Below are 6,614 nucleotides of genomic sequence, written 5' to 3'. Positions count from 1 at the left end.
ATATATATATATATATATATATATATATATATATATATATAATGGGAGCCAACATACATCCCTTTACTTCAAACTCAAGAATGCGGATTTCTACCTTAACTTACAATCAAAACTCACTTCTTGATATTCTTTAAAAATCACTAACATCTCATTCTCAAACTCATTGTTTAACCATAAGGTTCAATTCACAACAATAGGACTTGAAATTCTAATATGCATAATAATATTACAACTCAGAGCTTGGGTAAGATATAGTTTCATAAAAAAACTTACCAATAATAACATGATAGGAATTCTCCATGAATTTACGAAATACTTTATAAAAATATGTAACTTTTGGGCACAAGAACGAAAGGGTGTTCTTGTTCAAAACCACATACCTTAAACTTGGAGCTTTTGGATGACTTCAAAAATTCTGGAAGGTTATTCACGAACTATTGGGTGTCCCTCGTAGCCCTTTTAATGGGAAATTTAAATATACAAGAATTATCGAATTCTCATGGTTGAATATCTAGATAATTAGGTTTTTATGTTGAAACCCTAACCTTGTGGTTGAAGGTGTGCAGAGAATTTTGAGATGTTTAACTAAAGAGAATGGAAGATAATATGCTCCTGGAGGGTTATAAGTCATGGAAAATGAAGGAAAAAGACCAAAATACCCTCACTAAACCACTTCCTAGTTTTTGAAAATCTAATGCTGACAACATTTGTGATAGGCCATCAGACTTGTGATAAGTCATCACAAATGTCATCACGGGGGGGGGGGGGGGGGGGGGCTGGAATTGATGGATTTCTGCCTAAGGCCTACAACATTTGTGATAAGTCGTCACACTTGTGATAACTTATCATAAATTTTTTCATTGGGGGATGGATTCTGCCTAAGGCTGACGACATTCGTGATAAGTCGTCATACTTGTGATAAGTTATCACGAATGTCGTCACTCAGTTTTCTAGGCTGACATGCTGGAGTAAAATAGGTATAATCTTTTGCTCCGGTATTGGATTTAGGAGAAATTGGTATTGTTGGAAAGATAATTCACTTATCTATCTGTTGGTGGGTCATGACCTTATAAATTCATGGTATAACGAGAGATATGCTCGTTTGAAGTTGACTATACTAATATCCTTGTCAAGAATTCAATCGACAAGGAATGTTTTGATTGGTTTAATAGCTAGGACACTTTTGAGGCCTTAATACTCACCAAAATAGATCATGTAACTACCAAATCGCTAACTTTATTTCTAAATAGCTTGAAGCAGGGTTCTACTATTAGTTGAAATTCTTGGGGTATTACAATGTTGATTTCTAGAATGATGCCTAAGATTTTTAGACAAGCAGATGGCACTCGAATTATCAAAGATCATAATCACTTAATTGATAAGACACCCAAAATATTTGAGCACAACATAACCCAATAACAATATATTTAGATCAAATGGTAGATAGAGAGATGCAATTTTGCTTCTTGCTATTCCATGAGAAAAGAGATTTTCTCATGAATTGACTAGTACCATTGGTGCTTTTTCTATCCACTTTGTCACCTGCATAATCTGCATTTAAGAAATCTTTTAAAACAATTTCATCAGAGTTAGGATACCATAAGCCATAGGAACTAGTGCCAATTAGACATCTTATAATACTTTTTACAGCAGTTAAGTGAGCTTTATTAGGAGCATACTAAAACCTGACATATTTTCGGACACTAAAAATAATATTAGATCGACTAGTTGTGTGATACAAGAGAGAGACAATGATACCTCGATAGCTGGTTTCATTGATATTCCTGTAATTGCTTGATTCAAGAACACATATAGAACTCATAGGAGTACTAGATAGTTTAGCATTTTCTATCTCAAATTTTTTAAAAATTCTTTGGTATGCTTACCTTAGGAGATGAACGTGCCTTCAGTTGACTGTTGTAATCACAGAAAGAATGCTAAATCTCCCATAATGCTCATTTCAAATTCACTTTGCATTAATTCAGAAAATTCCTTGCTTAAAGTAGCATTAGAGCCTCCAAAAATAATATCGTCGGCATAAATTTGGATGATAAAATTTGCAGAGGGGGTTTTTCGATGAAGAGAGTTGTGTAAATTTTTCATCTTGAAAAGTTATGATCAATTATAAAATTAATCAGTCTATCATACCAAGCTCGAGGATCTTGTTTTAAACCATAGAGAGCTTTTGAGATTTTAAGCACATAATATCAAAATTTTGGATTTTCAAAACCCGAGGGTTGTTCTACAAAAACTTATTCATCAATAAATCCATTTGGAAAGACATTTTTCACATATATTTGAAATAATTTAAGACCTGTATAAGAGGCGTAAGCAAGTAGAATTTGAATGGATTCTAACCTTGAAACAGGTGCAAAAGTTTTATCATAGTCAACTCCTTCTTATTGTGAGTGACCTTGAACAACTAGACGAGCTTTATTTCACACAACTTTACCCGATTTGCTCATTTTATTTCTGAACACCCATTTGGTTCCAATAAAGGAAGTATTCTCTGATTTTTAAAAAAGAGTCAACACATTGTTTTTGTCAAATTGGTCAATTTTTTCTTCCATTGTCTTGACCCAACTGTCATCTTCTAAAGCCTCATTTATTTTATTTGGTTCAAGTTGAGATATAAGGGAAATTGATCAGGTTCACTTATCCATTCATTTGGAACTATTCCAGGTATAAATTGATCATTTGAGGTAGCAGTTGGATGTTCAGTCTCAATAATAATTGACTTAGAGGTAGAGTCAGCTTCAGTGGGGGATGATTTATTTATTTTTACCTATTCAATCTCATCATTTATAGTACTAACTTTCTCATGACATGGTTAGTATCATCAAAAACAACATATAAAGATTCTTTAATGCAATGAGTATGTTTATTGAAAATTCGATAAGATATACTAAAATTGGGATATCCCATATAAATACCTTCATCACTTTATGGATCAAACTTACCAATATTATACTTTCCATTTTTATGAATAAAGCATTTGGATCCAAATGCATGAAAGATATAATGTTTGGTCTTTTGTTGTTCCAAAGCTCATAAGAAGTTTTCTTTTGAATTGGTCTGATGAGGCACCTGTTTAAAACATGATAGGCAGTGCTGACAGCTTCTGCCCAAAATCTATATAGTAGAGAAAGTTCACAGATCATGGTTTGAGCCATGTCTTAAAGAGTTCTATTTTTGTTCAATCACACCATTTGGTTGAGGAGATCTTAGAGCAAAGAAGTTATCAGTATAACCATGAGTGTTACAAAAGCTTTCAAAATCCTTATTCTCAAATTCTTCTCCATGATTACTTCTAATGGCAGAAATGTTTATCTCTTTGAACCTTTTCACTAGAAAACTTCAAAATTCTGTAAGGTATCATCTTTGTTATCTAAGAACATAACCCAAGTAAATTGAGAATAATTATATGTAATCACAAAAGCATATCTTCTACCACCAATGCTAGTTGTTCTATTGGGACCAAAAAAATTCATATGAAGTAGCTGCAATAATTTAGTAATATAGATAATTTCTTTAATAGGAAAGGAATTTCCATTTTGCTTACCAAATTAACAGGCATCAAAGATGTAAGTCTTTTTGAAATCAAGCTTTGGAAGGCCAACCACAAGTTTATGCTTGAATAGCTTTTCAATATGCTTTATACTTGTATGACTAAGCTTTATTCCAAATCTAGGGATCTTAGAGATGGAATATGTCCTTATATTTTCTTAATGGAATCTAGAACATACGCATTTCTATGTTTGTTCCCAGTAAGAATTTGCCTTCTTTATTCTTCAATTATACACCCATCCTTTTTTATGCTTACCTCTAATCCAGCATCATATGGTTGACTAATGCTCAGGAAGTTGTACTTCAAGTTTCTGAATAGATATACATTAGTAATATCACATGAATTATTAAATGATATAGTACCAATACCTATTACTTTGACTTTGTAGTTATCCCCAAAGCTAATGTCACCTCCATCAAAATTAGTTATTATTTCAAATAAGATTTTGCTTCCAGTCATGTGATTTGAACATCAACTGTCTAGGCACCATTTCCCTTTAGATATTGAGCGGAGTTCCTGCAAAACAAATATATTACTTATTTATAGGTACTCAATTTTACTTGGGTCCCTCATAGTTAGTCCTTGGATTTGTTAACTCATTTTTGGGTCTTGAATCTATTTTTCAGGATTTCTAGAACAAAATCTGGAATTGTAATATTTACAGTTAGGCTTTCCACAGTGATAGCAAGATGTATAGTATCGTTCAGTGGTTGTATAATAGGTATTACAACTGTAATTGGTTTCCTTAGTCGGTTGACTTGAGTTAGTCGACATTTGAGATTTATCAAAGCTATAATACCTATTAATATAGGTATTACAATTATGATTGCTCCTTTTGGTTGAATTACTAGATTTAGTTGACCGTTGAGATTCTTCATAACTATAAAATCTATTATCATGTATATCAATATCAAATTTGTCAATTGACTATTAGATGCCAAAATTTCTACTCTTTTATTTTGATACTTCCTTTGTGTGTAGCGGTGATTTTTAGTTGAATTATGATAAAGAATGATAACGGGATCATTAAGAAGTATTTTGAAATTTTTGGGATGTGTTTTGGTCCATTTCGGGACCCCAAACCATTGAAGGTCTACGATAAGAGTGTTCCACAATAAGGGTGTGCCACTCCCTTGGAGTGGTGCGATAAGGGCGTGTCATTCCTAAGGACACAGAAATGACAATTTCATTTTTCTAAGTTTGGGATCAAGGGATTTTTGGTCCTTTTTTCCTATTAATCGACTTTCCAATCATATATAACATAATTCTCACTTTCATAACTCTAATTATCCTATCTCTCTTCTCCCAAAAACCCTAAAGAACACAAAAAAAGGAGTTTTTCAACAAAATTCAAGCTTGCAAGGTCCCAATTTGAGTTTTCTTCAAGAAATTCACTAAGTCTAGGTATGAGGGGTTTTAACAAGGATAATCTTTCATCCTTCTGCCCAAAGTTAAGTTTTTACATGAGTTTTAAAGAATTGATAACTAGGATGCATACCCACTTGTCATATGCTTTGAGATTATGATGTTTCCTTATGAGTTTCATTTTATTTAACACAAATTTCATGTTTACTTAAGTTTTTATCTAAGAAATTGATATTATGAGATGAGTTTTAATATTTTGACATGAGGATTCCTAAGTGGATAAATGTACATGATTTTTAGCATGATTCAGTCAGTTTACCAATAAAAGTGTGTAATTTTCATGCTTATTTAAGTTTATCTACAAATGTCTCAAGTATTGAGTTATGATATTTTGATATGAATTTTTCATGAGTTCATAAAAGATTATAATTTGAGCATTGAGCATTCAATTTACAAGTAGTTCAAATTTACTAGTTTGAGTTTCAAAAGCATTGCAGTATGATCACAATATTCTATTTTATATGAGATCTCAAACTAGCTAAGAAGATCATATAAGAAACTAAGATTTTGAAATAGAAACAGTGGCATATCATTTTTTCAAACTTACCAACTTATATACCTATTTTAAGGTGAACTTCATAGATACAGTATGATCAATAGTATAATTTTAAGAGTTGTATCTAGCATCGAGAAGAGAATATGGGTTTAGCACATCTTATTTCACAGAAACAACATATCACCATAGGTTATTTCAACTTGTCTAAATGGGCATGTAGCTTTTCCTAATGGTCATGTCATATATTATTCACCTTGCCAAATAGACATGTTTAAGTGATCACTGCAATTAGCCTTTATACCCAGGAAAAGTATATTGGGCCCCTTCAATGAGGTTTTGAGTCATTGTGCCCTTTTAATGAGGGTTTGAGTCATCAAACTCTATGTTGATCGCATGGTTTATGTCGGTTATAAGAATCTCCCACAGAAAAAGATAGTTTCATAAACTAAGTTTAGTGATTCATCCAGTTTATCATATTATGCTTTATTATTCATGTTTTATGATATTTTAGATTTTAGTTTATTTTGTCTATTTATACTTAGCATATGTGTTTTAAGATTATGCATTGATTCAGTTTTACTTATTGCATTCACCTTAACTTACTTGATATATTCCAAAAGTAATAACCACATATACGTCTATGTGTCTACATTAGTTTATATAGGTATCAATTGTAGCTCAGAACATCATGGTCAAGCAGTTCACAGCTTCCAGCCAGCAGGGGATGAGTTCTCTTTATTCGAGAATTCCAATCAGTTTATAGATTCAGTATTTTATTTTTATCCATTTGTATTGATTAGAAATAGTTAAGGGTCACGTCCCGGCTATCCATAGTCAGTATTAATAGAGGATTCGTCGACAGTCAGTCAGAGTTGATGTATTTAGTTTTTGTTTCCTTTTGTATAACCAGTGTTGTATGTTTTCAAAATAATATTGTATTGAACAAATTCAGCTAAAGAAACCTCTTTTGCTTAATATTTCTAGTTTTATATATTTTATTTAGTTGCTCATGAAATATGCCAGTATCATGGATTGACTTAGGATCACTTTTGGTTCTAAACACTATATAACTTTCAAGGGGTTATATTAAGGAATTACAAACTTGGTATCAGAGCACAAAATTCA

At 32.0% G+C, this 6,614-nt stretch overlaps 1 long non-coding RNA gene across 1 annotated transcript in view; it reads left to right on the top strand.

Annotated features, from left to right (window-relative positions):
- The window catches only part of LOC107877070, an 18,452-nt gene extending 12,221 nt beyond the window's left edge, over positions 1 to 6,231 (top strand). The window contains exon 5 of the long non-coding RNA XR_001676137.2: positions 6,145 to 6,231. This is a non-coding gene — a long non-coding RNA (uncharacterized LOC107877070). The remainder of the gene's footprint in view (positions 1 to 6,144) is intronic.
- Positions 6,232 to 6,614: the final 383 nt, after the last annotated feature.

Source organism: Capsicum annuum, chromosome 7, assembly GCF_002878395.1.
Source record: "Capsicum annuum cultivar UCD-10X-F1 chromosome 7, UCD10Xv1.1, whole genome shotgun sequence".
Classification (NCBI taxonomy): domain Eukaryota; kingdom Viridiplantae; phylum Streptophyta; class Magnoliopsida; order Solanales; family Solanaceae; genus Capsicum; species Capsicum annuum.
The sequence above is the reverse complement of the archived record's forward strand: the minus strand, read 5'-3'. Positions and strand labels throughout refer to the sequence as shown.